General features: G+C 38.8%; 1 protein-coding gene across 2 annotated transcripts in view; it reads left to right on the top strand.

Moving 5' to 3' along the window:
• Window positions 1-8,114: 8,114 nt before the first annotated feature.
• LOC118235160 (CUB and sushi domain-containing protein 3-like) overlaps window positions 8,115-9,879 on the top strand; it is a 211,847-nt gene continuing 210,082 nt past the window's right edge. For both annotated transcript variants that reach the window (XM_035432226.1, XM_035432235.1), the window contains exon 1: window positions 8,115-8,238. The gene's annotated coding sequence lies outside the window, so the exon portion shown is untranslated. The remainder of the gene's footprint in view (window positions 8,239-9,879) is intronic.

Raw genomic sequence — 9,879 nt, 5'->3', positions numbered from 1 at the left:
TAACAATCACTTCTGGTAACTGAAATCAATGAGGTTCTAGAACATTGATTTAGAATTTAGAAGAAAACAAAAATAAAAAAATCTACTCTTCAAAGGGTTAAAAATATACGCTTCAAACACACACACACGCGCGCACACACAAACACACACACAAGCACACAGTCAATGCAGCAATGAGCTTTAGGATAGCTGGCTGCTTGCAGTATTAAGGGATAGTGGTTATTTCTGGTTAAAATGGACATTGATTTGCATTAATGTATTACATTCAGTTTTGGTCAATACAGAGACGATTTAAAGACAAATAGGCTAGCTAACTTTGGGCTGGTGGGTAGCTCACCCAATAGAAGGGTCACTTGTGGTGCATGAGTGGAAACCGCAATCTTGGATTGAATTTGACCTGTACCAGTGCCAACAGTGGCTGGCAGCCCTGCATGGGCAACTCAGAATTGGCTCCACATTATCCAAGGAATGTGTAGGAGGGATTTAATCAGCTGGGATAGCAGTGCTCATTGCTCAAGCGACCCCTGTTGACTGTCTGGTCGCCCGTGGCTTGCTCTCTGCACATGCATATGATTGGGTCTCCTCCGCCCCGGCTCTGCATGTGCCCAGCTTGTGGCTGTAGTGTGAAAAGAAGCACCTGGCACTGCATGTTTCGGAGGAGAAGTTGTCATCACTCTCTGAATCGGCAGCAGGGGGCATATGTGAGCACGCTTGTCATAGTTTGCGAATTGGACAAAAATTTGGGTGAGATTGGACATTTTTTAAACTTTAAAAATAGGCTAGTTAACTTGGATTTCCAAAACATGCTAAATGTTTTTTAACAGGGACTGGGGTAGCTTGGCTATGTATTGGATCTCCAAGCAAAGCAGAACTGAACTTTGCACATGTCTTTCTCGGCATGGGCATGGTGTGGATGGCTCTTGTGTCCGTACATGGCAGGCAGGATGCCGATCTTTAACACAGGCACACGTCTCCAATAAATATTTGCACCACTGTTAATTGTATTTCTCATTGAGTTTTCACAAATTCAGTGAGATATTAAAGTAGTTGCAAACATCACCCTTGTGAAAGAGATTATAGTTCAAATGTTTCTTCTCCAAAGAAATAGTGTTCAATATGAGCATAGAGTGTGCGACTTTCTTCCTTTTTCTAAATTAAATATAGATTGTTACCCATGGTAACCTCAGCTTTTATTCCTTAAGTCATTTTGCTGTGCTGCTTAAAGGCAGTTTGCTTGTGTGTGCATTGGCATTTAGGATAGACTATTCTCCAAATGATCCCATTATGTGCGGTACTCAAAGTAAGAGAAATGTTCCCTGCAAGCAAGTATGCAGGATACATAAAGACTGATGATGATACTGAGAATGAGAAGGAATGTGCCTTCAGCAGTTTTACAAATGGCTGTCATCAACTGATCCAGTTTTATTTGTATACCCTTTAGCTGCATGGGATGGGTTCTTTACCATAAGTACAGCCAAACCCCTGGATATGGCAAACAGTTAGCCAAAGAGCTGACAATATCAAAGTGTATTGCTCCAATGAGTTTGTAAACAAAAACCAAATTACATAAATTCTAAATGTACCATTCTCTGCATTTAGAGCTGAACATATGAAATACATTTTTATTAGCTATAATACTGATACCATGTGCACATTTACTTTTGACAGCAAACTTCTATATCAGTGAAATCAGTGTCCACTGAACTCTGCTCTCACATTCCTGGCCCAACTGTCAAACTATAGTGGTAATCCATGGTACTAGCAAATTAAGGTGTTTTACACTCAATTGTGGTATGTTTGTGACTGGAGACTGTAGTGCGCCTGCAGTGTAGTTGTAAAAGTTTGGTTTAAGGGGAAAAAATTTACCTGTGAGAGCGGTGGCAGTGTATTTTCATTATGGCCATTCAGATTGGCTGCTTTCTTTCCTTTTAATATCATTACATCAAGACCACATCAGACTGGCATATTCGGTTATGTCTGAAAAACTTGTCTGGGAAATGCAGACTCCTTTATGGCAACTGAAAAAAGCCTCCTTCGATAAATGATGTCATGAAGGTAGGGAGCAAAACTGGGATGGTTTTTATAGGTTCATCTTAGCTATAAACCTTAAGTATTGATTTAATATCTGTCTTTTATTATTTTTTGTTAAAATGTGTAGCAGTTTTTGAATTCACAGGACTATATTAGGAACGCAATACACAAAGCACATTTACAACTTCAATTATGTTTCACTGATGCACTTGTGGAAAGATATGAAAGATATGCGTAACGATGCATGGGTATAGATATCGAGACGGGGATATGCTGTATACAATAACCATAAGAAATGGGAAGGTCTGTAAAATAAGCCTACTTGTGCTGAGTCCAGATAATTCCAGGCAGCCATTGAAATACTAACAAGGCATTTCCCTGTTACATGTGCTATCACCACCTTGAATGGTGAGGGAATTCCCTGTAGGGCTAGCAACGTCTGCATGAATAGCCCTGGACCCCTCCCCTCCCAAATCCAAAAATGTATCTTTTTTGGTGGGTGGGGGGGGTGGGGGGGGCAACTGGGACAGATGCAATGACCACAGGGAAATGTGAAGCCACTATGTGTGCTATGGTGTCACCACTGAACCCAAAGTGGGAAGAGATTGTGACAAATGACATGTAAATACAACTCAAAAGGAAATGATCATTGTGTATAACCAGCATTTCATATTTGGGGTTGCTGCATGGATGCGATGTATGTGCATCAGAGAGCTGCAGAGAGACATAGGAGTATCCAAAGACACTATGACTCAAATCATTTCAGCCAAAACTAGATAAGCATAGGTCTCTGCCTATCTTAGATGCTCTCTATGTTGAAGTGTGTAACATAGTAACCTATACTGGTTTATTTAAATTTTTTATGTTTATGTTTTTATGTTGGGGCCATATTTACTAAGCATGCTGCAAATTACTGTCACTGCCACAAAATTCTGTGTTGCTGCATGTCTTAAATTTAGCGGGGTATTTACTAGCAAGTTCATTTAAATCCACTGTCAGTATTTAAGATGCTTCTTGCATGGCAGGAGAGCAACATTGATGTACCGCTCCATCTCTGGTGAAGGCGGGTCTTGGACAGGATCCATGGATGCAATGGATAGGCACTGTCACCTTTAAATGTTAACAGGTCTCATTAGTGAAAACCTTCAGAACACAGTTTTAATATTTCATGTTGTTTAATTTTGTGCCAAATAGCCAACCATCTTCAGTCACCATCTCTCAAGTAACAATGTCAAGATAAACACGCCTAAATTTTGAATGTACCAAAGAATAAGAAAAAAAATTATGTTCGTGGAAATGTTCGTAAACGCACTTGGCGTTAATAAAATCTGATCTTACGCATGTTTAGTGAATGAGGCCCATTGCCTGTACTCTCTAGTGAAATATTTATTGTTAATCTTCATACAACTGATCATTGTATCATGTGCTCAACTGTTGAACTCCATCTTACAATTCAGTTATTTCTCATGAGCATTTATATGAAGCTAATAAGCCCACATATCTGAATATATTTTTGTGCAGTATAGCATTTTTAAGGATAAGGTTTTGTTGATGAAAATCAACAACATGCTTTGAACTTGAGCCTGAACTTGGGAGTTCAGGGCCAAGGTTGTTTTTGGCTGTGCAGGGATGTTTGAACCCCTTTTGGACATTGTGGACAAAAGAAAGGGAAAGGTGAATGAAAAGGGGTGATGTTCAGAGAAGCAGAAAACAGCTGAAAGGATGAAAGGGTGACCCTGTGACATACCTAACTGTAGAGGAAATCGATTTAGCCAGTCTTGGCAATAGCGATAGAGATTGTCTGTACATGTCTGTTAAATATCTTTTAATTTGAGAGGACTGTCATTTGATCTTTCATTCATGCATGTGACTACTGTTGGCCCAACAGTACAGCTAATCTGCACCAGCACTTTGTTTATATCACAGGGGTGCAACGTTGTGTGTTGTCTTCTGAGCTCATGTCAGAGCGATACAGTGGTGTTTGGAGAGCTATTGCATGGCCCGAAAGCACTTGACAGCCCCTGCAGTCTCCAGATATCAGAGCATGGTTGTCATCCTCACTGTCTCTATCCCTTAGCCCCAAGGGACACTCAACATGACAACTCTCTCTCTCTCTCTCTCTCTCTCTCTCTCTCACTCTCTCTCATATGGCACATATTGGTTTGGTTCCTTCACCAGTGCTCACCTCAGGGACATCCACACAATTGTATTTCTGTGCTTTCAGTCAATCTAAGATTCCATCTGCAGCCTGCAGGGTTAAAACCTTTGGGAATGAAAGACAACAAAAAAAAAAAAAAATCAATCAATCACTTATGGCATGTCATTATGTGATTACCTGATATATATCACATGCATGATACATTTTCACTTCAGGAATGTGCAGGTAATAATAATAATAATAATAATGTTCAAAGAATGTCAAACAATATATATTTCAACCTGTAATCGAACATATGTTGCATGAAATGTGATGCATAAAATCATGAAAGGCCCTGTTTCTATAAAAATGAATCCCCTGCATTGTCCATCCCTCTGCTATTTTGCAGGAAAATTACAGCCCAAGAATATCAGCTTGTGTCAGCATGAATTCTTAAGCACTGAATCACAGCCTGTATATATTAAAACGCCTCTAATGTCAGTTCATATAGAATCTTAATCTTCAATTAAAAGCATATATTAATGAACTTTAAAGTACCACTATGACTATATTTCCTTTCCCATCTGCATACTATATAGCATACTGCATACTGTAGAAAAGAAAATATGCTTAGATTTTTCTGTAAATGGATATATGGTTCCATTTTGCCGACCACATTTAATGGTTCAGATGCACAGTAATGCCAAGGAATTCATCACATCATTCATCATACAGTATGAGCATTATACCAGATATAGCATGAGTGAATTGGGAAAAAAAAAATACATTGATACTACAGAACAGGTGACATAGGTTGACTGCTTTAAAATCAGTAGGAATGATGTTTAAGAAAGCTAATTAAGCTACTGTACACTTTCATGTTGATACAAAGGTTTGCTGCTGCAATACCATTTGCATGTTAGATTTCTTCACTTGAGGATAAAATTCTCTTTCATATGCATATGTTTACACTCATGCTGCTCTATGAATGAAATAGCTGAATTAATTCAAACATAGTAGATACATTAAAACCCCCTCTGAATGGGGTTATAATGATATAACGAATAACCTGAGCGCAGAGACATTTGCATGGTGTGGTTAGTGTGAGCTGGAGGCAATTTGGAGTCCAAGCCAGGATCAGTCCAAGTAAAGTCCATTGAACACTCGGGTGTCCGTAGCCATGGTGATAAATGATTTTACTTCTTACTGCAGTCAGAGCAATGATCTGGTTCTGAAAAAGTCAACATTCATTTGTGAGGGGAAGAATGCTTCTATTTCCTAGCACTCATTAAATGACAGATAAGACATCTGTTATGGCAACAACCTCTAAGCATTTTTTCATGTAGATAACATTTGTCATTTTTGTCAAATTCGTGACAGCATTTCTTAGATTAGACTCATTTATCAGAGATCAGTTTTTGAAGTAATTTTTGTAGGCTGCATGCATTTTCCAAAAAAAGAAAATGGAAAAAAAAGAAATGGGCACTTACACAGACGCCCACACAGTCGTGTCCAGACAAGTACAGATTGGGAAGGCCAGAGTGTGGGAGAGATCAGGACTCTTGGCGGTTCTCTGAACACAGTCAGCGTGTGACCCCAGGAACCTGGCATCTAAACAAGTCACTTCACTGTTATGCGGTCTCTCCGTTTGGTTGATAGATATTAATTTGTGCATGCATTTATTATCAGCATCTATTGTTTCTTGATATTATGTAAATTTCAGCTTCAATAACAAAAAATAACATTAAAACACATGAAGGACTGGCTTGTGACAGAAACATAAATATAATATTTGAGCATTTCAGAGCACATATGCATCAAGTGTGTATGTTCTTCCCAAACTGAGCTACTTTCTGAGATTGGTTCAGCCCTTACTGAGCACCAGTCTACTTTATTCCTTCAGTCACGTTATGTTTTCATAATATTTCATTATTATCTTTAGTATCTTTCTTTTGTGTGTGTCACAGTGATACACAATTTCCCCCTTGCCGTGTTTATCATCTGATGCCATTATTGAGTGGTTGATGGGGAATCCGGTGGTTGACGGGGGGTCAGTGTGGCAGTGGCCTTCACCCCACGGGCTCTGTGCACCTGGCCCTACAGCTTCGACAGGCTCTCTGCCCACAGTGCGCACACATCCCGGTGCTTCTGAACTTGGCACGTCCATCTAAAGAGGTGTGAGAAACATGGGATATTGGCTTCTGGGCACAGGATCACTGGAAGATCTGTGTGAGTCAGGGGTGTTGTTAGAGGCAGAGTCAGATGTGGAGTCTTCTATGGGCACCTTTGTGACTCCTCAATGAGTGTCCGATTTTTCTTTTTGAACTTAACTGTCTTAAATGAAACATGCATTTAGACTTAGAAAATAGAGCTTTCAAGCGTTTGGAAATTATGCTGAAATGACACAGGGAGGGGAAAGTTTCATAACACAATTCAACACTAGACTTGTTTGCACCCTTGATAAAGGTAACCAAAAAGTGTTTATTATTGCTAATGAGCTGTGTCGGTTATTGTATACAGCCTTTTTGGATCATCTTTATGTTCCAATACTGGATCAGACTGTATATTCCTTCAGTCAGTAAAACAAAACAAAAATAACTATTTAAAAGATTGTCTCTTCATCTAACCCATTTTTATTTTACGGGAAAATGAATCAGCTGATATCTTTTTAATTTTCTTGTTGAGAAAGATAAATAAACATGAATATATAACTCAAATGGTTATATTATTCGCTGTTTAGAATGAATAATGATGGGGTATGTGATTCCAAGAATATAAAAGACACATTTTAAATAAGAGGCAATAAACTTTTAATGCTACAACAATCTTGCTTTTTTCCAGTAGTTGATGTAAATAGTTAACAGGAAATCCAAAATGGGATTAGGAATGTGAACTAAATTGTAAATTTATTGCGTGTGTTTGTGTGCCTGCATGCGTGTGTGTATGTGTGTCTATGTGTGTGTACACGTGTGTGTGTGTGTGTGTGGCTATGCAGGTATGCATGTGGGAATGTGAATAGGTTCATTAATATGTGTACTGTATGCGTGTACATCACTACTGCATTGGTGATGCCTATCCACTGTACTGTATTTATAGAAAGTATGGTAAATACATAAATAGCATATGAATACAAGAAAAACTGTGTACACAGACCTGTCTGGATTTCTTTATCTGTATAAATGTAGCAGGCCTACTGTATTTGCATCCACATCTGAGAGTGGAGCTTGAGAATATAAATCCAAGGTTGTTAAAATTAAATTTAGCTTGGTGAAAACATGGGGAAGAGATTTACTCTGCTGGGATATACAGCTGGTGAATTTTTATTCAGAAAAACCTTCTGTTGGTGGAATCCATTTACACAGAATACAGAGATCAAAGGTATAATTCCAGAATTCTTAAAAGACTACAGATTTCTTCTTCTTCTTCTTCCTCTTCTTCCTCTTCTTCCTCTTCTTCTTCTACTTCTTCTTCCTCTTCCTCTTCCTCCTCCTCCTCCTCCATATGGACAATATGATACATTTCCTATGTTATACTGAATTTAAAATATCCCTGTGTGTGGATGTACATATGGAAACATGAACAAAAACATCATATTTTCTTAACCTAGCCCTGGAAATAAATGCAGATGTTTGTTTCTTTTAAAAAGCACAGAGCCATTAGTTAGGCAGCCTGACATGGAGTCAGCAGTTCATATTGTACAGTACTAAATCCCTTCAGTCATTGTTTTCTTGAGCAAATAAACAAAATGCAAACAATGTCAGACACCCTCAATAAGGTAATCTGCTACACATTAAAATAGTGTCATCTTCTCTACTGTGAGTTTAAAAATTGAACTGAGGTCTGTCTGTGTTTGATTTAACAGCTGAAGACACTTGTGGTGGGACACTGAGAGGCACAAGCGGAATCATTTCCAGCCCAAATTTCCCGGGTGAATATCACAACAGTGCAGACTGCACATGGACCATCCTTGCTGACCCAGGTGACACCATCTCCATCATCTTCACCGACTTTCAGACAGAGGACAAGTATGACTACCTGGAAGTCGAGGGCTCTGAGCCTCCTACAATATTGTGAGTTGGGAAACCATTTTGCAGATCATATTCATTATCACATATTTTCAGTAATTTAATGACCCCCCCCCCCCCCCCCCCCCCTTACATACACTGACTTCACCAGATGACCTGAATTTTGTGTGAACCGTTTGAAGACACTTAAAATCCCCTCTCACACACATAACCGCTTGTCTTTTTCTGTGGCTCCTGCCTCTCACTGCCTCTTCTAATTCCCCCAGTGTCATTGTGCCCCTTCCAATTATGAAAGAAATGCAGAATGTGAAGAAAATACTATTGCTGAGCTGCTTTTGCCAGGAGCTGTATCAAAACCTCTAGAAGGGAGGAAACTGGGATAATCCAATCAAGGCTGCAAAAATTGTCTGCAAAAATGGTCACTCACCCATGTCTCACAGCTACCTCTGCATTTCCCTACCTATTCCCAGCTACCACCGACTCTGGACTTGCCTTCAGGGTGGTGTGTTAACCCTGAACTACTGCTACTCAGCCCAGCTGCCATTGGGCACACAAGTAGCCCTTCCTATATCTCCATGGTGCTGAGCTTCCTGAAGGCAGTGTCAATGCCAGTGTTTAGTTTAAGATGAAGCGATGAAGCTTAACTCTATTCCTAAAGCACTGGTCCAGACAAAACACATGGTGGCGCTACAGAGTTTCAGATATGAGAAATAAATAAAAAAATATTTTCAGAACTTTAAAACTTTCTGCATATATCCCCTCATTAGGAACATGTGACCTCCAGGTGGTTTCCCTCTCACATTGGCCAGTTTTGGAGGATTGCAGGCGTTTACGTCAGCGTAGGTCAAACAACAACACATTGGAGTTCTGTCAATAAAAACAGTTAGTACTGCAGTACGGCTGGCATATTTATATCACTTATTAATAGTTATCATGGGTGACTTTTGCACAACATTTGTCAGCATGATTTAATAACAATTAAATGATCAGTAAATGTAGTACAGTTGCTTAATATCACTATTAAAAGCTTTTACAGTACTAAATGTTCTGAGATGCTATATCAGATTCAGCCTGGTTGACTGTGTTTTTCACAAAAAATAGATTTTCATTTTTGTTAATAGATTTGTCTGTTAATAGATTTTCATTTTTCATAATCATATAAACACCTAAAAAATGTAGATGACAACCAAGGGACAACACTCTCTTTCATGGTACCTTTCTGATGGTTTTAAGGTAATGAGGTATTTATAATTTATTAAGGTATTTTGTCTTTTTAAACAAAATTCATTTGGAGCTAGATCTTGGAATTAATGCATCCTTTCCCCCATGTTTAATTCATCAAGCAAGACAATTACCTATAAAATATGTTCTGCAGTTTGCACTAGTTTATGCTTCATCCAACAGTTTTCTGGCAGCTCTAGGTTCTGTTGACAGGCTGACCTTGAACAGACATTGTATTGAACATAATTGAATATGCTGATACCCCATGGGGAAATGCACATTTTCCCACATATGATCTACAAAGTATTAAGGGTGGTTGGAAATATTCTAGGTTATAAATTCAATGAGAATGACTCAGACTCAGACTCAGACTTTATTATAATCCCAGAGGGTGATTGATGTGCAGCATTAAGATCAAATACAATACAAAAACATAAAAGAATCAACTGACAATATAAAACACAC

Source organism: Anguilla anguilla, chromosome 1 (assembly GCF_013347855.1).
Source record: "Anguilla anguilla isolate fAngAng1 chromosome 1, fAngAng1.pri, whole genome shotgun sequence".
Classification (NCBI taxonomy): domain Eukaryota; kingdom Metazoa; phylum Chordata; class Actinopteri; order Anguilliformes; family Anguillidae; genus Anguilla; species Anguilla anguilla.
This window is presented reverse-complemented; position numbering and strand designations above follow the sequence as displayed.